We start from the raw sequence: 12,864 nt of genomic DNA, 5'->3' as shown, positions 1-12,864 counted from the left end.
ATCGATACATTTAAGAGGCCTCAGTGGGAAAAAAAAAAAAAAAAACTCCGAATCATTTCTCAAATTCAAGGAACTTGTAACGCTATCTAGGCACATATTTTGATATCGGCAATCGATGAATCGGAAACCTATGCTTTTCGTGCGAATTAGCAGTTCTTTCGCTTCAAAAGCCCTCCAAGAATTTCAGATAAGACCCATAAGTTTGCTTCCAATATTGGTGGAAGGGAGAAAATGGAAAAATAAGAATTCAGCGATAGTGTCATTTGATTCCTGTAATGATAGCTGATATATAGGAGTATTGCTGGATGGTTTTCAGTAGTTTCTTTTTTATAAGAGCCCTCCATCGTTTTATTTTCTCAAGCATAAATAGTATTAAAAGAATTCTCGCATGTGTCATTAGCATTTTCCTGTAATCTTTCCGTGCATTTCTATATAATGATTCGTTTTGTTTTTGCTTTTGTCTCATATGGAAAACAACGAACAGAAATTTTGTATTTTTTTCTTTCACTAAGATAAATCTACAGTTTCCGATGACAGATCTTAGACTAAGATTTATTATACTCAAAAATTGATGCCTGATCAACAATTAAGCTGTTATTATAGCATACCAAAATTCAATCCTCTAGGTCATCACAATTTTGATTCATCATATTTACACACACAAACTGATAGTCGATCTATGAATGAATATGACTGACATTGACATAGATCTGCACTCTATACGGAAATGGGGGGAAGGAGGGTTGCAGTGTCTAGACAAATCTATCGCCTTTAATGCTATGAAATTTGTGACAGAGGTAGTCGTAATGGTGATGTATTACGAAATTGGAATTTTTAAATATAATGTAGAAAATTTTTATTACGTTTTTTTATGTTGTTTTGAATTATCTTTCCGATGTATTTTTTCGTCTTATGTTTAAAAATTGTAAAAAATAATCCCTTCTCCATGCAAAAGATCAAAACAATTGACTTTCTAAAGAAATTTGGAGTGTACCTTTAATACAATTTATTATTATTAATTTTTTAAAAAAGCAATAATTTTCTTCGAAAAAGCTTAAAAAAGTAAAATTCTCTCACCCAATATTCAATATAACACTGTTATATTTTTCAAAATTTTTGAAGTCACGATTCGAAATTATCTAATTTAAATCAAAAACGATCGAAACGCTATTGTAATTTATATTTAATTGATTGTTTTCATGAAGAATTTACTTCTTAGCTAATCTGCAACAGAAAACTTGGATCCGGAAGAAAAAATTTTACTTCTTTGCTGATTTGGCAAGGAGCCAAATAAAGCATCCAAGAAACATTAAAATTGTTAATATAATTTAAGTTCTAACAATTTGTAACAAATTTATTAATACCATTGTATCTCTCTCGTTTTTTAAAGCGCCTTTATTTGTCATGATTTGTTTCGCTTTGTATCGTCTATAGTTGTACATTTGTATCATCTATAGCATACGATTGTTACTAAGGAAAATAATAATACAAAATTATTAATATATATTTCTTTTTTATATCTTTGTTTTATATTATTGTCATTTTGGTTTCACTGACATTGTTTATGTCATGGCAACCTTATACGGGTTCAATTAATTCTAATGATAAAATCTTATTCCAAATTTTATTTGTTGAACTAATTCCGTTTCTGAAATATTATGCTCACATATGAATGTACCAATAGATAGACTTGCGTCTGAAAAGATTTGTCTAAAGTCTTATACAAGGAACGTCCAGAACAACATAATTTTTAAAAAAAAAATTCTTTTTTTTCCCGGTTTTATGGAGAATAGAAATAATGGGATTTCATCAAAATTTTAGAGAGCATTTTGAAACAGTTTGTTTAATACTAAGTTTCATATACTAAGAGGATTTTGAAAAGCTACAAAGCATGAAGTCTAACTGTGAAGAAAAATATTTTTACTGGTACTTTCATTGTGTGACATATCATTTATTTAACTTCGTATTAATCACCCTCATTTTTATTTCTATTCCTATTATTATTATTATTCTATTAGCTTTGTCTGTTATTTTTATTTCACATAAAAAAATTGTGGATAGTTTGATCTTTTTCAAACAAAAAGATTCTAGAAAAATGTAAATTAACTGCTGATTACGACATTTAATTAAGAATATTTTGTCATATACTTTTTGTTTTTTGCTATTGTAGATCGGAAGACGAATTCGTGAATTAACTATTTTACCCGACACTGTTTTTTTGCTACGTTTTATTCACTACTCATTTGCCTTCACATAAAAAAATAATTATTTTAAATTCAGTAACAAAAACATTAAGAAATTTTTATCACGTACATTCAAATCATAAATAAATAGCAATGAAATTCAATCTTAATTTATGCAAAGCAAGCTTCGAAAACAAACTAGGAGACAATTTTTTTTTTTTTTTTTTTGGTTTTGAAAAAGTATTTTTAAACACTCTGCCTTACATTTAAATCTAATAAAAGCTAATCTAGTTTATAGCTTTACTGTAAACATTCTTTAACCTTTAACTTCGCGATATTTTTTCCCCCCATTTCTTTCACAAACTTTTTAAATAGCTATTTAATTGCAACATTTGCTTTAAAATTATCTTCATTTCCAAATTATTTTTCTGTTTGCTTTTTCCTAAGTAGCCCATTTAAATATGGTGCAGCATTTTATGGCTCAGCTGAGTTCTCGGCATAACATTAAAAAAAATTGTTTCATTTTTATTGGTAATGATTTTTATGCATAATAACAATTACTAAGTAATAATTATTTATCATTATTTAAAAGGAATAAATTTTAGTTAATTCAATAGATTGACTTTACTTGAAGAATTCAAATTCTTTCAAACTTTTCACCCATTACTTACACATTTTGTGTCGTAACATCAGTAAGCAATTTCTGCGGAAGTTTACTGAAAAATATTGGTGAAAATTATTTAAGAATATTATAATAACAATAAAAACTAAAAAGTATCTACAGAATTTTTTGTTTTGTTTAACATCTTAAATAATAGGAATGGTGCCAAAAAAGACAGATTTCTTACCAGAATAAATTTCTAAAAGAAATTTTCATAAACAATGATTTTCTATCACAATTCCTTCAGTGTATGGCAGGAGAATGGAGTGCTTTACTTTTAAGGTGACTTTCATTGTGTCCACCCTCCATTATGCTAATGTGGGGTCCTCACTGTGAGTTCGACGGCATTGATGAAAACCATCTGTTGCCCTCTGTTCATGAACATCCATCATCCTGTCAGACGATCTTTTGTGGCCGGAGAAAAGTCTGGATAGATTTGACGTCTTCATCCAAAACTCCAACCAAAAAGTTCTTAAGACATAGTAACAAGAAGTAATTATGTGAATACTGAAAGGCTGAAAAAAGAAACATAATTGTAATTTCCTGAAGGGTATTCATAGAACACCGATATCTAATTAAAAATAGTTTATTAGAAAAATTTATTCAATAACAATATCTTATATTGAGGCAATTCTTTATTGTTGATCATTAAACGAAATGAGCAAAAATCAGTCACGCTAAATTGAACATAGCTATTTATCTGTTGTCATTTATTTATTCATTTGCTGTCATTGTCCTTATTATAATTGAGAAAATATTAATAGGGAATATAATTTATAAAATTATTTATTTTAGGCATTGTACTTATTATAAATTGCGCCATTCAGTATGACTGCAAGGTAATTTTTATTTAAAGACATTATACTGCTGCAAATGGCCTGATAACGGATGAAGACGGTTTATTTTATACGAAAACACGAATATTTTATAGCAAAAAGTACACAAGAACAAAACTTGTAGTAAACAGCACTTAGTTGTTATTAAAGAATAGAACAAATTGGGAACGGGAAATTCAAATTCGTTCAAAAACTCGTTTATGCTCAATTCAGTTCTAATTATTTCGGCTATATTTTTTATACCTCCTATTCGAGGATAACGAATATTCTGGAAGGATATCGTATCTTTGCACCTACTTGATATATCTCCAAAATGCCAACAGTTTCAGGAAATTTTTTGTTGTCAAATTCTTTGTAAAGTAGCCATATGACCGTCAAGGTTAGGGGATCTTTGCTCAGGCATCCATTGTTGTTGTTACTTATATCACTTGCCACGGACAAGCCCGCTGTTCAAAGACAGCCGATTTAAGCCGGGGAGCACCTCTTGTTTTTTATCGTACAGCCAACTAGGACCAAGAGTACGACTTGACTACTCTCGCATCACTCATTCGCTTGCACAGTCCCTTTTTACAGGAGGGCACATTCACACATCTCACAGATAGAACAGGAAGAACAACCATGCCCAAACCGGGACTCGAACCCGGGACGCCCAAATCACGGGGAAGACGCGCTACCCCTATGCCAGGACGCCGGTTCAGGCATCCATTCGGCATCCATTAGAAGTATCTGTAAAACTCTTATCCTTATAATTAATTGCACAGGGAAAGAATATTACAAATTCGTAATAATATATCAAATATTCGAAGTAGGTCTGTCCTAATTGATTCTGCAATAAATGCTTAATTTCGGAGTTGATCTACAGAATTAACTAAACTACTACTACTAAAAGAAAATCAAACTTCAATAGAAAATCAATAGACATGAAATTCTAAATCTAATTTTTTTAATATTTTAAATTCTGTTTTTTTAAAAAGAAACTCAAGTTTCCTTTTGCTTAAAGAATTATAATCGCATATCCCTAACTTTTATGGAAGAAGAATATATTTTAAGACATCTATATAATATTAACGGCATCTGTATGATAACAGCGATGAGGATTTATTAAAAACTTAAACTAATTTTCGAGTTTTTAAAAATTTTGAACAGGATTTTTAAATGTAGACTTAAAGAGAGTGCATAGATGGCTAGTTGCATGATTGAAGAAGTTGACATATCAATCGTTAGAAAATATACCAGATTTTTATAAGTGGAGATTCCGAAGCGGGGCAATAATAATATAACCTGAGCATTATGCGAGAAATATTGAGCAAAACATTCTTCTGAAAATTAAATGATCCTGGGTAGGGGGAGATGCATAGAGAGGAACGATTCATTTTTGGCTTCATCTTTTTTTCGAAAACAAGATCCTGATACTTTTCTGCCGTGGACACATCCTTTGGAGCGCTGAAGCATACTTTTATACCAATAACATAATGAACAGGAAGAATTGTTATGTCAGCGCGAGGCAAATTCCCCTGTGACCCAAGAAATACCGGTTATCTGCTTAAACTATCAATCTGATATAAGATCAAATCTACATTTTTGTACTTCACTGTTAAACTATCGCAAGTTCTTATAACCGTATGAAACTCTCTCTTAATTGCTTTCGATGAGTCGCCTGTAGCACTTAGATAAGAAAGAGGACCTTGACAAATAAAAAAAAAAGAAAGAACTAATATCAAGCTGGGCTTTCTTTTTACCTCGGGGAAAGATGATACAATACTTCCACATGCCTTATCACTTCTTGAGTTGCATATTTATTGAAGATATCCAAACCTCATTATCCTTAGTAGAGCCATTATCTTCTGATACATACAATCGGCGAACCATCAATCACAAGTAAGATTCAAATTTTATAAAACGTTATTTGATAATAGGGAGTATTATTCAACATCTACATATGATCTGAACTTTTACAGCCTTTAATTATTCATTTATTTTATGATTCACACTGTAAACCATGCCTTATGGTTTCTAAATTTTTTTTTATATATTTAAGATAGTCCGTCTATTTAATACATAATCTCATCATTCCTATTAGAGCCATCATATTTTTACTTGCACGATTGGAGGACCATAAATTATTATATTCTTCTGTATTAATATATTTACCTGAACGATTGGAGAACCCATAAATTATTATATTCTTCTTTATTAATATATTTATCTGAACGATTGGAGAAATCGTTTCATAAATTATTATATTCTTCTTTATTAATATATTTACCTGAACGATTGGAGAACCATAAATTATTATATTCTTCTTCATTAATACATTTACCTGAACGATTGGAGAACCATCACTTATTACGTTCTTCTTTATTAATATATTCATCGTCATGATTGGAGAACCATCAATTATTATTTTCTTCTTCTTTATTAATATTTTTATCTGCATGAATGGAAAAACCAACATTCGCTATGTAAAATTTTCAAATTTTATAAAATATTATTAATTGATATAATTCATTATTCTACACTATATCTGAAACTATTAGGTAAGACCTGAATCTTTACATCTAATCACATATTTCATTTATAATTGCGTTCTCATTAAAGGCCAAAAGGTCGCCGCTTATTTTCTAAGTTCTACAGAAAGTGAAATGAGATTTCTGCCAATCGATTCTAGAGAAGCAGAGATTATTTCCTCAAGTGTACTTAATTACCTTAATTAATGACCGAGTTCTGAGATAATGTTAAGTGAAAATCTGCCTAATTAAAATTTAATTAGAATCTCGATTTCAAACTCATTATCATGTTGAAATGACGACGGGCCTCTCTAATCTGTGTGACGCACACAATGGATTAGATAATTGGGACGAGGGAAATGAAGTTAGTAAAGGGAAACTAAAATTGCTCCTAGGGAGATTTTAAAACGCGAATTTAATATAATAGGTTAATGTTATAAGAAATTAAAGTTTATCAAAAATTTTAATGTTAAATAAGAATTCATGACATGAAATATAACGAATAATTCGCATAATACTTTTTTTTAAATATTTATCTTGCGACAATAGATTTTAAAAAGTTCACACTTGTAAGAAAATAATGATAATGTTTATTTATTGAATTTTCTGAAATACTTTCGCTGTATGGATCGTTTTGAGTTTAACTTTGTCATTTACAGAATAAAGAGAATCGAGTATACATTTTGGACATCTTCGACTTTAAGCAATTAAGTTTAAAATTTGATGCAGACCTACAATTTTGATTTTGAAATCATATACCAGATTTCATCCATCTAGTTTTTTGCAGCTTTCTGTTATCTTTACCACATGCTCAAGAGTAGACAAACCAATATATATATACAAATATTTTACAAATTTGATACAAAAGTTTAATGATGTAACGGCAATTTTATTTACCTTGACTATTCGAATTCTAATTATTGTGTTCCTAGGCACAAACAGTTGCCCAAGTAATATTTTTATTGCACTGAACTGGAGCTAATACGGGGATAAAATAAATAAAATTTCAAGATAGAAATAGTTCTAATTGGTGAAAAATTCAATGTTTCGGATAGAAGAAAAAAGTGTGAGTGTTTCTCTCGACGAATTTATTCTTATAATTCTGCTTAAGCACCACTTATACTTCTATAAAGATCTCTTATAATTCTGCAAAAGAAGCTCTAATAATACATGCAAAATAAAAAGAATTGAATTTGCATGCTATGTGACCACACATCCTTGCTTGACCTCACGTGTAATCCTCTGGAAGCATTAAAAGTAATCTCCTGTACTGACAGCTTGACAACGCTGTTTTTTAGTTTTGTAAATCAGTTTCTTTGAAAAGAAAAGCATTAAAGATTTTAGATAAAAAAACATTTTATATTTTTTTCAAAATTTAAAAAATTACCCATTCATTAATATAAATATAATAACTTTGGAATATTTTTTCAGAATTATTTTTTAAAGCTTTGCTTTTAATTATATTAACAAGAACTTGTAGAATAAAATAATGCAATATAATAATAATCTACCTAAGAAGTAACAAGTGCATAAGATAGTGCATACTTACAGAAAATGTGCTCCTTATTTTTGCAGAGAAGGGGAAAAAATATATAAAACAGGGTCTTTTTTAGTATAGGGCTGTAATAAAAGGAAGAAAACGGAATATGGATTTCAATTGAGTGACTGGACTTGCGATTTCTTATAAACCTGTAACTTTGTTATAAGAATCATATTTCAAATTTCATCCTTTTATTCAAACCCTTCAGTTCTTCCATTTCCTTGCATTTCGTATCTTTCAGTTATCATGTTCTTATGTAAACAGCTATAATTCCATATCAATGGATTTATAAATTGAAAACGAGATTATTTCAGAGAGCGTTTTTTTGGATTCGGAAAAGTTTACTAAAAATCCGATTTTGAAACAAGTATAATTTGTGTTAAAAAATAATCAATGTTTTGTAAACCTTCATATTAATCTTCTCAATTTTTAGGCCACCTGTTGCTGATATTAAATAACATTTTAATTCGTCATCTCAATAACGAACATAATTTTTAAAAAATTACCTGAAGAATAAAATAAAATTTATTTTTGTAGCCCTTAGTCAATGTTTCTTCAATAGGAAATGCAAATTAATTTCTCAATAAATAAATAAATAAGGACTTTCACACCCAATGTATGCAAACCATGAAGCTCAATTTAAGAGCAATGCCATACCAATAAGCGTTATCAAAATACATGTATCGCAATAAAAAAAAAGCAATAAATTTTTTTATCATATGCAACATTCAATATTTACACATCCTGATATGCTGAATATTTTTCTAACTTACTTTAAAAAATGACAAACAAATTCTGAAACAGAAAACTCCCAATTTTCGCTTTAAAAGACAGTTTTTTTTTTCTTTCATTTAAGCTCGATATTTCATTATTTTAAAACACAACAAATTTGACTTAAAAATCTAGAACTTAGGAGTTTGTAAAACATGACAGAGAAAAACATTTTTTTTATCCACTTTCATTATTATTTTCAGTTCTGATGCTTTCTTTATAATATATATTATAAAGCTGTTGCTAATAGAAAATATTAGCAATATTCTTCAGTTTGCTCCATGAAGTTAGAATATAATAAATCAATTTAAATATAAAATAATAAAAACTGTATACCTCAGCCTATTAATCCTTCCTATATATTCAGGCTTAGATTTATTCGCAGAGCAATAACTCGGTCAATTCAAACATGAAAAAAAAAAAAAAAAAAAAACTGTCTAAATTGTGTGACGCTAAAAGCAGGAGACGAGTTATGGATATTCAATAATGATGGGGACAAAAAGGGTGGGGATATTAACTCTTTCCAGTGTTACAGACTGTTATGGACGATTATATATTCTAATAAGTCCAAGTTGAAAGCTTTTCAGTTTATTTGACTGCTGTTTCCAATGTTACCAATATTCCCCTGTGGTGTTTCTCCATCGTTGTTTTTTCAAGCTTTGGGTTCAAAATGCTACTCATTGTTATAATCCAGCTGGAAAATTAAAGAATAAATTTGAAAGCTTTTTTTTTTATTGAATTTTTTCTATGCTTATGGTAATCGATTACGTTTGAAATCTGAATATATTATTCATATATGAGAATTTTCCAGAAATCGACGATTGATTCCTCAACAATTCGGTACGTTGCGTTAACTTTTGATTATTTATTGAGTTCCAATATTTAATGTGACAGATTTTAGAATTTCGTTTCCAAAAGCTTTTTAATTGAAAATAAGAATTGGTTTACAGCTTATAATACGTTTATTTTATAAAATGCAACACTATGAATAAAATAAGAACAGTAAATAATTTTTTCATGTTTAGTAACTTATATTAAAATCAACTAGAAGATAACAAATATTTAAAAGAAATAGTCTTTTCTTTCAGAATCTAATTTTGAAAAAACGTTGTCGATTCGAATGACGATTACATCTTTTTTTAATCTTCATGGTTATCAGGTGAAGGAAAATACCCCACTTCACTTAATTAAATATTGATTTTTGACTCATTTTACGGAAGAATACTGGAGAGCGATTAAATGAATAAACTGCAAAAATGATAGAAAAAGGAATATTAATTTTCGTACCGATTCCTTTGAAATCAGTTTTTTTGGAAAAAATAAAATATTGAAAATCATTCCACTTAGCAGCCGAAATATTTCTGTGAAAGAACTAAATTGATTTCTGACAAAAACTGGATTGAGATTTTATCACTGTATTTAACCTCTCTGTAACAACAAATAGTTTTCCTTAAACAGGACCTTTGGAATAATTTAATTTTCACTAAACACAATTTAGAAAGCTTCTACATTCATGATATAATTAGAATTTTCCCTCCTATTATTTGAATAAATATCATATATAATAATGAAATTATAACCACTGAAAATATTCTCACTTGAACTTCTTCGAATATTTAGACTATACCAGCTGTATTCGCAGGTGTTGATGATGATATGAATATTAGTGAATCGATAACCAGAAAAACATTAAAAAAGGTTGCAAAAAATGTGAAAAATATTTATGAAAATATACGTTTTAATTTTATAGAAAAGCTCATGACACCTAGATATATCATTAGACATCTGTCCCTCACCGTTCTCCATTTTCAAGAGAAATAGGAAAACTCGCCTTCCTGTATATTCCCTGGAGAGAAAAAAAAACTTCTTTTGAGTTCCCCAGACACAATCAATGCCCCATATTTTTTGAACTAAATGCTCATAACATGTAAATATATGAGTGTAACTTTTTTTTTTATTTTGAGAGAACAAAATAAAATATTGATAGATTACTTAGTAAATGGACCAATTTCGCTAATTAATTTAGCCGCTTTTTTGTACACCATAATATTTGGAAGCTTCGCTGGACAGGTTTTTTTTAATCATGTTTTTTTTCAGAGAAAATATTTAGTATATATATACACTGGTTACATATGTAGGTAAGATTAAATTCATATGAATATTTTTCAAATAAAAATAAATAATGAATGCCCTTAGTTTAACATGTTATTCGAAACAATCTGCTATATTATAATATTTTTTTATAGTTTATCTATTATTACTTATATTTTTGAACTTACACTCTGTTTTACCATGCTGAAATCGAGTCCGAGATGGCGCTATATGACATTGTCAGCATGAGATCAGATATAAATTATTAAAGCCTTTTCCTAAGTTTTTCATAATTTTTTTGTGCGAGTAAAATCACGTTTTTTCAGAAAGACATATATATTTATATGAACTTGAAAAGCAAAATCTTAACTAAATATAAAAAGTGATCGAAATTGTTAGAGCCGTTTCTGATGCACGAAATAAATTCATGTATATACAAGAATTGCTCGTTTAAATTTATAACATAACGCCTCATGCACCCCCCAGTACCTATAACATTGAGTTATCTAATGAATTGTTTGGGCACGAAATGGAAGGAAAAGAGGGGGGTGGAGGAAAGAAAGAAACGACAAATCACCCATAGAGAACCCCATCGGTGTCAAATCCTGAACAGCTATATTTAGTATTTTAAATAAAGGGAGCAAGAACACTTAAAAACAAATGGTGATAATGGATTGAACTTTGAGAAATGTTGATATTTACAGACGCAACCTCTCAACCTATAGTTTATCCTAAAAATTGTAAAGTAAATAGAGATTACTAATTGAAGAAAAAAACTATAATAAATGATAAAAATTGATATTTGTATATGTAACATGCAAATGTTTACAAAAACATAGATAAAATTGCACATAGAATAGAAATCTGTAGCTATTGTCTGGTTCCTCAGAATGCTCCGCGATTATTCCTCAAAATATATTCAAAATATGGTAAAAATAATGAGATTTCGGTAAAATAATTTCTCTTTTTCCTAATAAGATATAGATCTTCACAGTGGATTCACTCCACTAAATTGATCTTAATTATTTTCGGCAATCATTAAAATCAAATCAAAAATACCACTTTAAATTAGAATGCATTGCAATGATAGGTAAGTAATCAGAAAGCTCTAGACTTTCAAAAAGGCGAAATTAATTCGCAATATCGACCTAATTGTTCAGTTAGATGCTAAGTCTTAAATGGAGGTGGAGAGGTGAGACTACTCTTCACAGTGTATCTAGGGATAGTGACCTTTCATATGAAACAGAAAATGACAAAATCATCGCAGTGAACGAGATTGAAGAATTCTGTAGTGCCCCCCCCCACACCAAAAAATATATACACTGAAGTAATGTTTTTGTAATTCCTCCCAAAAGTTAGGGTGATAAATGGCAAGCGACTACTGATGACGTACCTAAGTGCCATTAACTTCCATAGGAAGCAATTAGCGAAATCGGTGCAATGGTTGTGGTTGATGGTCAAGTTGAAAGAAATTGCATCATTGCAAATCTAAATTATACAATTCTAAGAGGTCTAAAATTCAAACTTATTTGTATCGGCTATAAATCTGTTATTTAAACCGCAGATTCATATATATATATAAACAATCCAACTTACGAGCTGTTGTCAAACAAATAATCCGGCCCGATTTTGAATCAAAATGGACACTTATTTATATGTAAGAATTTCCATAGCTTTTAGCATTCTAATCTGGATTGTTGCTAAATACGCGAAATAATAAAACTTCAGCAAGACGTTTTATTTCTTCGACTAGATCGGCGGAACACTTTTGAACACCTGAAAAATAATTAAAACTCAAAAGAGATTTTGATCATTCTTGTAGTAGAGAGAAGTGTTCGAACAAAGACCTAAAAAAAATTTGAATATAACTGAATTAGGAAGCCGGATAAAGAAGTTTGAATTTAATTTTTTTAAAAAATCTTCTGAAAAAATGACTAATACCCAAAAATTTCTCAATAATCAGAATATTATATCAAAGGTGTCAAGCATAATTTTTGAAACCGCAATTATTTGCTAAAATTAATATAAACCATACTTCGAAGAAATACGTGCAAAGAAAAAAACATCCAAAACAAAAAAAAGCACATTACGTGTGCATGATAGAAATTAGTTTTTATCAACGGGCTGCCATCAGGTTGCAAAAGCTCTAATTTAAAGATTAAATCAACTCATTTTGAAAGTTAAATCTACAAAAGTGTAATTTGCAGCACTGGTTTTTTTAAAGAAATGTAAAAAACAAAACATTTTCTAAAAAGAGAGCAAGAAAGACGTTTCT

This window comes from Argiope bruennichi, chromosome 4 (genome assembly GCF_947563725.1).
Source record: "Argiope bruennichi chromosome 4, qqArgBrue1.1, whole genome shotgun sequence".
Classification (NCBI taxonomy): domain Eukaryota; kingdom Metazoa; phylum Arthropoda; class Arachnida; order Araneae; family Araneidae; genus Argiope; species Argiope bruennichi.
Note: the sequence above shows the minus strand (reverse complement) of the source record.